The sequence below is a fragment of the Neophocaena asiaeorientalis genome, unplaced genomic scaffold, assembly GCF_003031525.2.
Source record: "Neophocaena asiaeorientalis asiaeorientalis breed wild unplaced genomic scaffold, Neophocaena_asiaeorientalis_V1.1 scaffold336, whole genome shotgun sequence".
Taxonomy (NCBI): domain Eukaryota; kingdom Metazoa; phylum Chordata; class Mammalia; order Artiodactyla; family Phocoenidae; genus Neophocaena; species Neophocaena asiaeorientalis.
Genome location: NW_020174788.1, coordinates 3614841 through 3630405, shown reverse-complemented (window position 1 = coordinate 3630405; position 15565 = coordinate 3614841).

Below are 15565 nucleotides of genomic sequence, written 5' to 3'. Positions count from 1 at the left end.
ATATGTAGGAAAAACTCGACTTACATGTTAGCTGCTCTTATTATTGATGCAATTTTAAATGAGCCTTTAAGTTTCATCGTATTTTTTCCCCAAGAGAAGTCATCTGGCATAAGGCTATGTGGCATTTCCAGAGTGGGAAAGGGGACTTCCAGCCCACCTTTGATGCTATCAGGCCAGACCTCTTCGTATGTTGCTTTATAAGAGCTCTTAAGTACTTTTTCCCTGTGTGTATTTTCTTCCCCAAGCAGGCTGTAAATTCTCAGAGGACAGGTACTGTGCCATCTGTCATTTTTGTTCCTTCTCCATCACACCCAGGACGTGGAGGGGACATTAGTAGCGGAGACTTCAGAGCCACGAAATCTGGGGCTCAGACCTTGGCTCTGCCACCCACTGTGCTCCATGGCTTCCTGGCCTTAGTGTCCTCATCTATGACATGGGAGTAAAAGTGCCCTGCTCTCAGCTCTCCCATGAGGATTAAATGGCAGGTATGGTACACGATGAACCTGCTGCAGAGCTGGACACAGGACATGGAGGTCATGGTTGTGTTACTTTTATGACATGAGCTTTGTAAGAGCCAAGTGGACCTCTAATTCCCCCACATCACCCCTGGTACATAGTCAGGTGCCTCTGATTCACAGCACTCCCATTCTGATGCTTTTGTTTATCAGCTGGCCCTCTTAGAACAAACTCTATACTGCTTCTGGTCAACTGGAATGCACACGAGGTCTGTGCGCCCTGAACAGGGCTTCTAAGAGTGGCTCTTCCTAGTGTATCGGGCCCAATTTCTCATATTTGCTCAGGCAGAACAGGGAAGAGACCTGAAATTGCCCAGGGCAGCTCCCTGCAGCCTCTGAGCCCCTGAGCTGAGGAATGTTTGGTCTGGCAGGTGACCCACAGAATGGATGAATCTGTCCCCATGGATCTGCTCACCAGCAAGGGCAGGTCCGTGTCCTCTGCTGGGGGCTGGCGGGAAGCAGGCCCGGCACATCATGTTAATGCTCAAGACTGAGTTTCTCTATTTGTCTAAAAGAAAGGGGGCTTCAGAGGGTTAGGAGGTTTTCAAGCATTCAATCCCATGTGTCTTTCATTGCCTTGGACCCATGCCAGGCTGTGGAGGGCACAATGATAAGATGGGAAGAGTGTCTCCTCTCATGGAGCTCATCACCCAGTGTGTCTAAGTCCCCTTCTCTTCACTTTGTTGGTGAGGGAAAGATCCTCATCTGAGGGTCATGGGGACAGCGGAATACATGACACCTGACACTGGACAGATGAGACAGCCAGCGGTTCATCAGTCGTGTGTACTCGCAGCAGAGGGGAGGAGGGCACTGCACAAGGTCACGTGGGGAGGCGCAACTGGGAACAGAGTGAACAACCAGGAGGCAAGCTCTATAGTATCAAGGGGGTGGGGTGACCCCTGGTTCCCACAGAAGGATGTGATTCGCTTGTTAATTCCATGCACTGGCAAAGAACCGAAACCTGCTTCTCAGGGATAAGCAGGATCTGTGTCTTATCAAGGGGGACATTATCTGTAGAAGCAGAATTGGGAGGGAGACTGGTCATTAAGCCATCTGGAGCCCTCCCTATTTCAGGTTCAAGACAGCACATTATATTAGACTTTAATTTTAGGCCTTACATCTCATGGGGGAAGAGAGACACTTGAAATGTGCCTTTCCGGTGTAGAGTAATGCTGGTTCAGTAGGGGATGCATACCTTTCAGAGTACATCGAACTCAACGTTCAGGAGGAGTTGGGGAAGGAATTCATCCTTCAGGCCACACTCCCTGGGTCATTTGTTCTCAAAGGTCTGATCCCTGACCAGCAGCATCTGTATCTCCTGGGAACTTGTCAGAAATGCAAGTTCTAGGGCCCCATTCCAGAGCACACGATATCCCTGTATTCTCTTTATGCACAGCAGTTTGGTCAGTGTGGTGTATAGAGCACAGTCTTTGACAGGGTGGATTTGGATTTTGGGTTTGGATCCTGTTTCCACTACTTACTAGCTGGATAACCTTGAGTGAGTCACCTAACTTTTCTGAACCTCAGTTTATTCATCTGTAAGGGGGGCCTCATGACAGTAGCCACCACCTAGGGTTGTCATAAGGAATAAAATAAAAGATGTGGTTAAGGATTTAGCACAGTGTGTGGCGTTTGGTAAGTGCCCAGTGAATATTAATGATGATTATTGCGCTTCTAGGATTTGAATCCCATCTTCACCATCTATTAGTTATGAAGCCTGGCAAAGTAACCTTCCAGGTGCCCCAGGTTCCTCATCCCTGAAATGGGGATAATAATAGTGTCAAATTACAAGATTTTGTAAGAGATAAATGAGATGATGAATGCAAAGTGCTGGCACAAAGGAAGCACACAGTAAAGGTCAACTATCACTGTTATGGTCCTTTCATGGACATTTCTCCTTGGCTCCCTACCAGGCTATCACCTGGAAAGTGCCCTCTGAGACAGGCAGAAATTGGGTACCACCAGCCCCAGACAGTGCAGTGCCACCTTGGGGAAAGACCTCTGGGACATCCATTCTTGTCTGTCTTCTTCCCTCCTAATTTGGTGTCTCTGTGTTTCCATAGAGATCTCCCCTGCTTGGTCATTCAGGATCTTTACTTATATTGTTAGGCAATAACATTTTTGTTGTTGTTGTTGGATTTTAAACAAGGGAGAAGATTCTTTGTGACGCACTGCTCACCTCCTCCCATCCCACCCCCCTTCCTCTGGGCACCTGGAGCTTACAAGAGTTCATGCATTTTAATTAGAAAAGAAATCCACTGATAAGGTGGGAACATTTGTCTACTTCAGGCCCACAGATACTTTGCCTCAGTGTGGGGCAGCCCTCATCTACCAATCTTGAAGCTGCCTCTCTTCCCCAGAGTAATGATTTTAGAGTAGTTGTCCTGCAACTCTTAGGCAGAATATATGAAGTTAGTCTTCATTATTCAAGTGTTTATGTTTCTTTCTGCACACATACTCTGTCACAGTCTTATTACCATTTTTAAAAATTTTATTTTTTTAAATTGGAGAATAGTTGATTTGCAATATTGTGTCAACATCTGGTGTACAGCAAAGTGATTCAGTTTATACACACACACACACACACATATTCTTTTCCATTATGGTTTATTATAAGATATTTAATGTAGTTCCCTGTGCTATAGTAGGACCTTGTTGTTTATCTATTTTATATATAGTAGTTTGTATCTGCTAATCCCAAACTCCTGATTTATCTCTCCCCCATCCACTTTCCCCTTTGATAAGCATAAATTTGTTTTCTATGTACCATTTAAAAAAAAATCAGTCACTCCTTATTGAATGCCTACTATGTACCAAGCTCTCTGCTAGGTTCTTCTTTCCTTTTATTTTTTTTTAACACCTTTATTGAAGTATAATTGCTTTACAATGGTGTGTTAGTTTCTGCTTTATAACAAAGTGAATCAGCTACACGTATACATATATCCCCATATCTCTTCCCTCTTGCGTCTCCCTCCCACCCTCCCTATCCCACCCCTCTAGGTGGACACAAAGCACGAGCTAACCTCCCTGTGCTGTGCGGCTGCTTCCCCCTAGCTATCTATTTTACATTTGGTAGTGTATATATGTCCCTGCCACTCTCTCACTTTGTCCCAGCTTACACTTCCTCCTCCCCATGTCCTCCATTCTCTACGTCTGCATCTTTATTCCTGTCCTGCCCCTAGGTTCTTCACAACCATTTTTCATTTATTTATTTATTTTTTAGATTCCGTATATATGTGTTAGCATACGGTATTTGTTTTTCTCTTTCTGACTTCACTCTGTATGACAGTCTCTAGGTCCATCCACCTCACTACAAATAATTCAATTTCGTTTCTTTTTAGGGCTGAGTAGTATTCCATTGTATATATGTGCCACATCTTCTTTATCCATTCATCTGTCAATGGACTCTTAGGTTGCTTCCATGTCCTGGCTACTGTAAATAGAGCTGCAGTGAACATTGTGGTACATGACTCTTTTTGAATTATGGTTTTCTCTGGGTATATGCCCAGGAGTGGGATTGCTGCATCATATGGTAGTTCTATTTGTAATTTTTTAAGGAACCTCCATACTGTTCTCCATAGTGGCTGTACCAGTTTACATTCCCAGCAACATTGCAAGAGGGTTCCCTTTTCTCCACACCCTCTCCAGCATTTATTGTTTGTAGATTTTTTGATGATGGCCATTCTGACCGGTGTGAGGTGATACCTCATTATAGTGTTGATTTGTATTTCTCTAATGATTAGTGATGTTGAGCATCCTTTTGTGTGATTTGTTGGCAATCTAATATCTTCTTTGAAGAAATGTCTATTTAGGTCTTCTGACCATTTTTTGATCGGGTTGTTTACTTTTTTTATATTGAGCTGCATGAGCTGTTTGCATATTCTGGAGATTAGTCCTTTGTCAGTTGCTTCGTTTGCAAATATTTCTTCCATTCTGAGGGTTATCTTTTCGTCTTCTTTATGGTTTCCTTTGATGTGCAAAAGCTTTTAAGTTTCATTAGGGCCCATTTGTTTATTTATATTTCCATTTCTCTAGGAGGTGGGTCAAAAAGAATCTTGCTGTGATTTATGTCATTGAGGGTTCTGACTGTTTTCCTCTAAGAGTGTTATAGTGTCTGGCCTTACATTTAGGTCTTTAATCCATTTGGGGTTTATTTTGTGTATGGTATTTGCAGTGTTCTAGTTTCATTGTTTTAGCTGTGCAGTTTTACCAGCACCACTTATTGAAGAGGCTGTCTTTTCTCCATTGTATATTCTTGCCTCCTTTATAAAAAATAAGGTGACCATATGTGCGTGGGTTTATCTCTGGGCTTTCTGTCCTCTTCCATTGATCTATATTTCTGTTTTTGTGCCAGTACCATACTGTCTTGATTACTGTAGTTTTGTAGTATACTCTGATGTCCAGGAGCTTGATTCCTCCAGCTCTGTTTTTCTTTCTCAACGTTGCTTTGGCTGTTCAGGGTCTTTTGTTTTCCCATACAAATTGTGAAAGTTTTTGTTCTAGTTCTGTGAAAAATACCATTGGTAGTTTAATCAGGATTGCATTGAATCTGTAGATTGCTTTGGGTAGTAGAGTCATTTTTCACAATGTTGATTCTTCCAATCCAAGAATATGGTATGTCTCTTCATGTGTTTGTATCATCTTTAATTTCTTTCATAAGTGTCTCATAGTTTTCTGAATACAGGTCTTTTGTCTCCTTAGGTTTATTCCTAGTTTTTTTATTCTTTTTGTTGCAGTAGTAAATGAGAGTGTTTCCTTAATTTCTCTTTCAGATTTTTCCTCACTAGTGTATAGAAATGCAAGAGATATCTAAACATTAATTTTGTCTCCTGCTACTTTACCAAATTCATTGATTAGCTCTAGTAGTTTTCTGGTAGCATCTTTAGGATTCTCTATGTATAGTATCATGTCATATGCAAACAGTGACAGTTTTACTTCTTGTTTTCCATTTTGGATTCCTTTTATTTGTTTTTCTTCTCTGATTGCTGTGGCTAAAATTCCCAAAACTATGTTGAATAATAATGGTGAGAGTGGGCAACCTTGTCTTGTTCCTGATCTTAGAGAAAATGATTTCAGTTTTTCACCATTGAGGATGATGTTGGCTGTGGGTTTGTCATATATGGCCTTTATTATGTTGAGGTCAGGTCCTTCTATGCCTACTTTCTGGAGGGTTTTTATTATAAATGGGTATTGAATATTGTCGAAAGCTTTTTCTGCATCTATTGAGATGATCATACAGTTTTTCTCCTTCAATTTGTTAATATGGTGTATCACATTGATTGAGTCTCACATATTGAAGAATCCTTGCATCTCTGGGATAAACCCCGCTTGATCATGGTGTATGATCCTTTTAATGTGCTGCTGGATTTTGTTTGCTAGTATTTTGTTGAGGATATTTGCATCTATGTTCATCAGTGATATTGGCCTGTAGTTTTCTTTTTTTGTGACATCTTTGTCTAGTTTTGGTATCAGCATGATGGTGGCAACAAAGAATGAGTTTGGGAGTGTTCCTCCCTCTGCTATATTTTGGAAGAGTTTGAGAAGGATAGGTACTAGCTTTTCTGTAAGTGTTTGATAGAATTCACCTATGAAGCCATCTGGTCCTGGACTTTTGTTTGTTGGAAGATTTTTAATCACAGCTTCAATTTCAGGGCTTGTGATTGGTCTGTTTATATTTTCTATTTCTTCCTGGTTCAGTCTCAGAAGGTTGTGCTTTTCTAAGAATTTGTCCATTTCTTCCAGGTTGTCCATTTTATTGGTATATAGTTGCCTATAGTTATCTCTCATGATCCTTTGTATTTCTGCAGTGTCAATTGTTACATCTCCTTTTTCATTTCTAATTCTATTGATTTGAGTCTTCTCTCTTTTTTCTTGATGAGTCTGGCTAATGGTTTATCAATTTTATTTATCTTCTCAAAGAACCAGCTTTTAGTTTTATTGCTTGTGGCTATCATTTTCTTCATTTTTTTTTCATTTATTTCTGATCTAATCTTTATGATTTCTTCTGCTAACTTTGGGGTTTTTTGGGTTCTTCTTTCTCTAATTGCTTTAGGTGTAAGATTAGGTTGTTTATTTGAGATTTTTCTTGTTTCTTGAGGTAGGATTGTATTGCTATAAACTTCCCTCTTCGAACTGCTTTTGCTGCATGACATAGGTTTTTGGTCATCGTGTTTTCATTGTCATTTGTTTCTATGTATCTTTGATTTCCCCTTTGATTTCTTCAGTGATCTCTTGGTTATTTGGTAGTGTATTGTTTAGCCTCCTGTGTTTGTATTCCTTACAGTTTTTTTCCTGTAATTGATATCTACTCTAATAGTGTTGTGGTCAGAAAAGATACTTGATATAATTTCAATTTTCTTAAGTTTACCAAGGCTTGATTTGTGACCCAAGATATGATCTCTCCTGGAGAATGTTCCATGAGCACTTGAGAAGAAAGTGTATTCTGTTGTTTTTGGATGGAATATCCTTTAAATATCAATTAAATCCATCTTGTTTAATGTATCATTTAAAGCTTGTGTTTCCTTATTTATTTTCATTTTGGATGATCTGTCCATTGGTGAAAGTGGGGTGTTAAAGTCCCCTACTATGATTGTGTTACTGTCGATTTCCCCTTTTATGGCTGTTAGCACTGGCCTTATGTATTGAGGTGCTCCTATTTTGGGTGCATAAATATTAACAATTGTTATATCTTCTTGGATTGATCCCTTGATCATTATGTAGTGTCTTTCCTTGTCTCTTGTAACAGTCTTTATTTTAAAGTATGTTTTATCTGATATGAGAATTGCTACTCCAGCTTTCTTTTGATTTCCATTTGCATGGAATATCTTTTTCCATTCCCTCACTTTCAGTCTGTATGTGTCCGTAGGTCTGAAGTGGGTCTCTTGTAGACAGTATATGTAGTGGTCTTGTTTTTGTATCCGTTCAACCAGTCTATGTCTTTTCCTTGGAGCATTTAATCCATTTGTATTTAAGGTAATTATTGATATGTATGTTCCTATTAGCATTTTGTTAATTGTTTTGGGTTCGTTTATGTAGGTCTTTTCCTTCTCTTGTGTTTCCTGCCTAGAGAAGTTCCGTTAGCATTTGTTGTAGAGTTGGTTTGGTGGTGCTGAATTCTCTTAGCTTTTGCTTGTCTGTAAAGGTTTTAATTTCTCTGTCGAATCTGAATGAGATCCTTTGCTGGGTAGAGTAATCTTGGTTGTGCGTTTTTCCCTTTCATCACTTTAAATATGTCCTGCCATTCCCTTTGGGCTTACAGAGTGTCTGCTGAAAGATCAGCTGTTAACCTTATGGGGATTCCCTTGTATGTTATTTGTTGTTTTTCCCTTGCTGCTTTTAATACTTTTTTCTTTGTATTTAGTTTTTGATAGTTTGCTTAGTATGTGTCTTGGCACATGTTTCTTCTTGGATTTATCCTGTATGGGACTCTCTGTGCTTCCTGGGCTTGAGTGACTATTTCCTTTCCCATATTAGGGAAGTTTTCAACTATAATCTCTTCAAATATTTTCTCAGTCACTCTTTTTTTCTCTTCTTCTTCTGGGACCCCTATAATTTGAATGTTGGTGCATTTAATGTTGTCCCAGAAGTCTCTGAGACTGTCCTCAATTCTTATCTTTCTTTTTTCTTTATTCTTCTCTACAGTAGTTATTTCCACTATTTTATCTTCCAGGTCACTTATCTGTTCTTCTGCCTCAGTTATTCTCCTATTGAATCCTTCTAGAAAGTTTTTTTTTGTTTGTTTGTTTTTTTGCGGTACGCGGGCCTCTCACTGTTGTGGCCTCTCCCATTGCGGAGCACAGGCCCCGGATGCGTAGGCTCAGCAGCCGTGGCCCACGGGCCCAGCTGCTCCGCAGCATGTGGGATCTTCCCAGACTGGGGCACGAACCCGTGTCCCCTGCATCGGCAGGTGGACTCTCAACCACTGCGCCACCAGGGAAGCCCTAGAGAGTTTTTAATTTCATTTATTGTGTTGTTTATCATAGTTTGTTTGCTCTTTAGTGCCTCTAGGTTCTTGTTAAATGTTTCTTGTATTTTCTCCATTCTATTTCCAAGATTTTGGGTCATCTTTACTATCATTACTCTGAATTCTTTTTCAGGTAGACTGCCTATTTCCTCTTCATTTGTTTGGTCTGGTGGTTTTTTGCCTTGCTCCTTCATCTGCTGCATATTTCTCTGTCTTCTCATTTTGCTTAACTTACTGTGTTTGGGGTCTCTTTTTTGCAGGCTGCTGCTTCGTAGTTTCCATTGTTTTTGGTGTCTGCCCCCAGTGGCTAAGGTTGGTTCAGTGGTTTGTGTAGGATTCCTGGTGGTGGAGACTGGTCCCTGTGTTCTGGTGGCTGAGGCTGGTCTTGTCTTTCTGTTGGGCAATACCGCATCCAGTGGTGTGTTTTGGGGTGTCTGTGAACTTATTATGATTTTAGGCAGCCTCTCTACTAATGGGTGGGGTTGTGTTCCTGTCTTGGTAGTTGTTTGGCATAGGGTGTCCAGGACTGTAGCTTGCTGGTCGTTGGGAGGAGCTGGGTCTTAGTGTTGAGATGGAGATCTCTGGGAGAGCTTTCGCTGTTTGAAATTATGTGGGGCTGGGAGGTCTCTGGTGGACCAGTGTCCTGAACTCGGCTCTCCCACCTCAGAGGTTCAGGCCTGACACCCGGCTGGAGCACCAAGACCCTATTGGCCACACAGCTCAGAAGAAAAGGGAGAAAAAAATAAGAAAGAAAATCAAAATAAAGTTATTAAAATAAAATATAAATAATATTATTAAAAACTAAAAAAGTAATAAAATAAAGAAAGAGCAACCAAACCAAAAAACAAATACACCCATGATAACAAGTACTAAAAACTATACAAACAAAACAAAACAACGGACAGACAGAACCCTAGGACAAGTGGTAAAAGCAAAGCCATACAGACAAGATCACACAAAGAAGAGTACACATACACACTCGCAAAAAGAGAACAAGGAGAAAAAAATATATATATATATGTTTAAAAAAAAAGTGAAGAGAGCAACCAAGCCAATAAACAAATCTACCAGTGGTAATAAGCTCTAGATACTAAACTAAGATAAACATAAAAGCAGAAACAAATTAGACGCAGAAAGCAAACCCCAAGGGTACAGTTGCTCCCAAAGTCCACTGCCTCAGTTTTGGGATGATTTGCTGTCTATCAGGTATTCCACAGATGCAGGGTACAGCAAGTTGAGTGTGGAGATTTAATCCGCTGCTCCTGAGGCTGCTGGGAGAAATTTCCCTTTCTCTTCTTTGTTTACACAGTTCCTGGGGTTCAGCTTTGGATTTGGCCCTGCCTCTGCGTGTAGGTCACCTAAGGGGGTCTGTTCCCCGTCCAGACAGGACGGGGTTAAAGTAGCAGCTGATTAGGGGGCTGTGGCTCACTCAGGCCGGGGGGAGGGAGAGGTACGGAACGCGGGGTGAGCCTGAGGCGGCAGAGGCCGGCATGATGTTGTACCAGCCTGAGGCACGCCGTGTGTTCTCCCGGGGAAGTTGTCCCTGGATCACGAGTCCCTGGCAGTGGCAGGCTGCACAGGCTCCTGGGAGGGGAGGTGTGGATAGTGACCTGTGTTTGCGTAGTACAGGCTTCTTGGTGGCGGCAGCAGCAGCCTTAGCGTCTCACGCCCGTCTCTGAGGTCCGGGCTGATAGCCACGGCTCGTGCCAGTCTGGAGCTTGTTTAGGCGGTGCTCTGAATCCCTTCTTGCGCACCCCAAAACAATTGTCTCTGGCCTCTTAGGCAGTTTCAGAGCTTTTCCTGGACTCCCTCTTGGCTAGCTGTGGCTCACTAGCCCCCTTCAGGCTGTGTTTACGCAGCCAACCCCAGTCCTCTCCCTGGGATCTGACCTCCGAAGGCGGAGCCTCAGCTCCCATCCCAGACCTGCCCCAGCGGGTGAGCACACAAGCCTCTCCGGCTGGTGAGTGCTGGTCGGCACCGATCCTCTGTGTGGGAATCTCTGTGCTTTGCCCTCCACACCCCTGTTGCTGTGCTCTCCTCCGCAGCTCCGAAGCTTTCCCCCTCCGCCACCCACAGTCTCCGCTAGTGAAGGGGCTTCCTAGTGTGTGGAAACTTCCTCCTTCACAGCTCTCTCCCACTGGTGCCGGTCCCGTCCCTATTCTTTTGTCTCTGTTTTTTCTTTTTTCTTTTACCCTACCCAGGTTCATGGGGAGTGTCTTGCCTTTTGGGAGGTCTGAGGTCTTCTGCCAGCGTTCAGTAGGTGTTCTGTAGGAGCTGTTCCACACGTAGATGTATTTTTGATGTATTTGTGGGGAGGAAGGTGATTTCCATGTCTTACTCCTCTGCCATCTTGAAGGTCCCCCCTCTGCTAGGTTCTTGACAAGTGCTACTTCACTTAATCTTTATTCAGCTTCAAGAGGAAGATGGTATTATGTCCATTTTGCAGGTGGAAAGACTGAGAGTCAAAGTGAGGTTGGAGAGCAGGAAGTGCTCTTGGCAAAACTCTGAAGAAGGTGTTATTTTTCTGATTTGTGCCTCCCTCTCTGAGTCCATCATCTCTGGGTTTCCAGTGTTTTTCTGCCATGACAACTCAGGGCACTCTCAGAAGAGCCCCCATATCTTAGGCTAGCTCTCCCCAGCAGTGGGCGATATAGTAGTCCTTTTTCTAACTTTTATTTTCATGAAAACTTACCCACTCTTGGTTCCATTCATTCAGCATCCTGTCTCTTTGAAAGCTAACCTAATAAATGAATTCCAGGTAGAATGCTGATGGCTTAAGGTGGATTCTCTTGTGTAAAATTATTATCTCTCCAGAATGTTCTGTACTTTGGCTGTTAAAGTCCAGAGTTGAAATGACAGGCTTGAGCCACTTGGCCACCACGTACCAGAATGGGGAAATAATCCTTGTTCTTCAATTTAGAGCACAGTGATTTTAATCTATGGGTGTGAGTACTGTCAGAACCTGGGCTGCTGTGGTTCAGACTGCAGGAATGCTGTTTTCATTTCAGGTAAGGTGCAGAGGACGGCTGGTGGTAGAAGGTGTCAGACCATCTGTGTGGTTACCTCTGACCCATGTGAGCTTCTTTTCCTCCTCTGCCTGCTTCCTTTTTCTAGTATGAGGGTGAGGAGATGCCTTTATGCCACATTGTTTTTCTTTTTCTTTTTTTTTCTTTGAAATCCTTTTTAAAAAATCGAGTATAGTTAATTTACAATGTTGTGTTTAGTTTCAGTTGTACAGCAAAGTGATTCAGTTATACATAGACGTATATTCAATGGGAGACATAGGAAGTATTTCCCCTCACAGTACACCCTATGGAGAGTGTAAATGCAGCCCTTCCCATAGATGCTCCACTGCCCCTACTGGTTTGGAAACTAATCTCACTTGTGCAGCTGGTGGTCACATCCGTATCTCCCACCTGAGTCCCGAACATGCCACAGTCCTTTGAGTTCTACCTCCACGTCCCACCTGCATGTGGTGGGAGGGGGGGGTGTGTGCCTGGGGCCTCCTCGCATCCCGTTATGCTGGTTGCTACTTGCAGATTTCTTTCTAATAAGCACAGATTACCTGACACTTGCACCGTATGCTAACAACTAATTAGAGCATAACCAAAATATTGCAGAACTGTGCAGCTCCCCAGGCGGAAAGCCCAGGCTTAAATCCTCTTTCCGTTATAATTTCAGTGGTACGTGCAGTGGATTTTATGAAGGCCTTTTGTTTAAGTATCACGTCCCAGCTAGGCCCCTAATGCTGTTCCGGCCCCCAGCGTCTTCAGCATGCCAAGTTCTGGGAGGGGTCTGACAGGGGAGAATTGCTTCTGATGGTTGAATACTGATTTGGCTGCTGCGTGGAAAGGGCAGTGACAGGCCTAAGGTCACCTGAGGGCTAAGGGTAGAGTTCCCTCCTTGTCTGTACATGGGCTGCTCATCGACCCTTGGATTATCACCCCCTCAGGGAGGATCTCCATCACCATCTGTCCAGCAACCAAGAGGCTCCCTGCCCATCATTCCCTAGTCAACCCCAGTGGATTTCCTTCCTAGCACTTCACAATTTACAACCATTTATTGGTTTACTTCCTCTCCCCACCTACCTCCACCAAGATTTCCCCCTCTGTTTATTTAGCCAGCAGACTCTTCATTGAGTGTGTACTGTGGGCTAGGCACCACTCTTGGGACTGGGGATATAAAAGTGAACAAGCTAGAGAAAGTCCTACCTTCATTGAGCTTACATTATAGCAGGGGATGGGGAAGAAAATAAACGAAACATAGTATGTGAGGGAATGGAGGAAAATAGGTAAGGTCGAGGCTGTGACAGGGGTATAGGCTGCTCTGTTGGGTAGGGTGATGGGTCGGGGGAGCTTCTTGGATAGGGTGACATTTGAGCAGAGACCTAAATAAAGTGAGAACAAAGGCCATCCAATGTGCTTTACTCTCCACTCTTCCCAGGTCCTGGCCCAGTACCTGGCACAGAAAAGGGACTCCATAAATACTTGTGAACTGAACAAATGAAGGAATAACTGAGTGCATGGGGAAGAATGGAATCTAGATCTGTAGCTTTTCTCCTTGTGTTGTATTAGCTTCACCAGGGTGGGCATCAGGCCAGTTTGCTTTCAGAAGCCCCTCTTTCTCTCTTGATGCCAGGGCAACATTGTGAGAGGGAGGCTGATGGGAAACAGAGCTTTGGACCCATGGCTGAATGACCTGAATTTTGTTTCCATGGCAATTGACCAAATCTTTGCCTTAGCGTCTTCATCGGTGAAATGGAGGAGGTAGTTTGACTACGGATTTCGTGCAGTGTTTTATGAATATAGAAGAAATAAGAAATGAAGAAATAAGCACATACATGTACAAACATGGAATTAAATAATACCAAGGTCCCTAGTTGAGACCTTGCATTGTATTTTCATTTAATTGTTTTAACAACCCCATGATACTGGAACCATTAGAAGTTCCACTTTACAGAAGAGAAAATGTAGCTCTGAACGTTACTTAAGTAACTTGCTCAAGGTAATATATTAGTAATTGGAAGGGCTAAGGATTCAAACTCAGTACTGTCTGATTCTGGAGCCTGGGTTTTTAGCATCTTTTGAGACTCCCTTCTCTCCCTGGAAGTTTCTCTATGAGGCCTTACTCTCTGTAGCTCATTCTCCATTGCTTTGATAGAAAGACTCTCTTTAAGTAAAATTCATCAGTCGTGTCTATTAATGATTTACTAATAACATTAATGAAGTGAAGGAATGCCGGCATGAATTTTCTCCTGGCATCCTGCCTAAGTGCTTCTCCAGCTTATTTGATTTACTAATACAAGTATTTATGGAATGGAAAAGGCTTCCCATGACACATTCATAAAATACGGAGAGCAGATCACTTATCATTATGCTGCTTGAAAGACTGCCATTGGGAAGGATGAAGCGCTTGAAATCTGCTCTCTCACCTCCCTTCCCCACCCTTTCTAACTCAGCCTCTGATGAAGGGACACCACCTGCTAGCTCTTTTGCTCAGACTGAAAGCTTAGTGAGTGCTTGATACCCTTTCCATCATTATTAACGTGCGTTCAATATTTAGACAGTATTTTGTCACCAGTTCAGGAGTTAGGTCTCAACCCACCGTGTGATCTGAGAAGAAGACAGACTGAACCCCTGTTTGCCAGAGAGAAAACTGAGATTAGTGATGTCTTTGTTTCTTGAAGAGAGTGGTCTGTGGACCTTGCAAAGCTGAATGGATTGAACAGCTTGTGAAAGTAAAGATCCCTGGGTCCCAATGCATACCCATGGAGAATCAGAATCTCTGTGGGTGGGGACCCACCGACAGAGCATTTTAAATAAACTCCCCAGGTGATTTTAATGTTCAATAAAGTTTAAGAATGTAATTTTACATTTCATACCAATATGCATGTTTGAAGTTTTTAACAGAGGATCCCAAGGGTTGATTCTGAACCATGTCCAGAAAGAAGGACCAAGGCTGTGAGAGGGACTCAGGCCCCAAGTGTTTGGGCATCTGTTTAAGGAATGTATGGAGTGTACCCTGGAGAAGGGCAGCCTTCGCTTCTTTAAATATTTGAAGGGTTGCCACATGGGAAAGATTAGACTTACTCTCTGTAGCTCTAGGGAATCAGAGCTAGGACCGGCGAGTTGGTGGAAGTTATAGTCAAGCAAGTTGCAGCTCATCATAGGCAGGAACTCGCCAACACTCAGAATAGCCCAAGAATAGAAAAGGTTGCTTCTGGGTGTGGCGTGTTCCCTGTCAGTCACTGGAGACGTGAAAGTTGAACACGACTGGGTTGATAAAGTATTCACGTACAGAAAAAGGTTAGACTTTAAGAAGGTACTTTTGAATGCTGACATTTTATTGTTTTATAATTCCTTTCCTCTCTTTTCAAAAGTTGTCATAACGGGTGTGTGTACGTGTGTGGCCGTATGTGTGTATATATGCATGTGCAAGGTTATGTGTGTGCTCGTGGGTGTGCTTTAAGAGGAATTATGATTTACTTTGGGGAAAAAATAGAAGCTAATTTATTCATTATTCAAGAAATGTTCTTTGGGTGCCTCCTAGATGCCAATTTCTCTGCTAGGCATTGGTGTTCCAGAATTGCCTGAGAACACAGTCTGGTCCAGAAGGAGGTCTTCGTCTAGTGGAGGAAGCTGACTAATAAACAGAAAATGATAATGACCTGTGGTGAATGCAATGAGGGCAGCAGGTACAGGGCGTTTGGAAACACCAGAAGGAGGCTTTAGCTAGCCTGTGGACATGAGGGGTGGAAAAGAGGGGTTAGGGAAGGATTCTTGGTTGGAATGGGTATGATTCGGACTATTGAAGTGGTCTGTGGAGGCCAAACAGAGGGGAAGAGAATGAGCAAAGGCACTGGAGCAAGAATCATTGGGAAATGAGTGGAAATGCTGAGAAGTCTGTGCTTTTGGTGAGAAAAGCGTGAGTCTCTATGGGTATGAGATGAGGCTGCGTGTAGAGGTCCCAGATCACCAACGGCGCTGTGTTCCATGTTGGGAAATGTGGCCTTTTTCTTGTAGGAGGTTGAGGTTCCTTGAAAATTTTAAAGCAATGGAGTGGTACGGACTAACCTTCTCATAAATAA